This window comes from Arachis duranensis, chromosome 6, assembly GCF_000817695.3.
Source record: "Arachis duranensis cultivar V14167 chromosome 6, aradu.V14167.gnm2.J7QH, whole genome shotgun sequence".
NCBI classification, from domain to species: Eukaryota; Viridiplantae; Streptophyta; class Magnoliopsida; order Fabales; family Fabaceae; genus Arachis; species Arachis duranensis.
Genome location: NC_029777.3, coordinates 22011525 through 22011841, shown reverse-complemented (window position 1 = coordinate 22011841; position 317 = coordinate 22011525).

The following is a 317-nucleotide window of genomic DNA, read 5'->3' as shown; positions in this document are numbered from 1 at the left end:
TCGAACTTATCAAGAGGGATAGAGTTCGAATTGTGCATTGAGGAGGAGTGTTAGTCCATAAATAGAAGGATGTGAGAAGAGGGGAAGAATTTTCAAAAATTAAAGTTTGGAAAGAAATAAAGTGATTTGAAAAAGATTTTGAAATTAGAAATCAAAAAGATATGATTGAAAATTAATTTTGAAAAAGATGTGATTGAAAAGATATGATTGAAAAGCAATTTAAAAAGATTTGAGTTTTTTTAAAATTAATGACTTGGCTAACAAGAAATTTAAAAGATATGATTCAGACATTAAACCTTTCTCAACAGAAAAGGTAA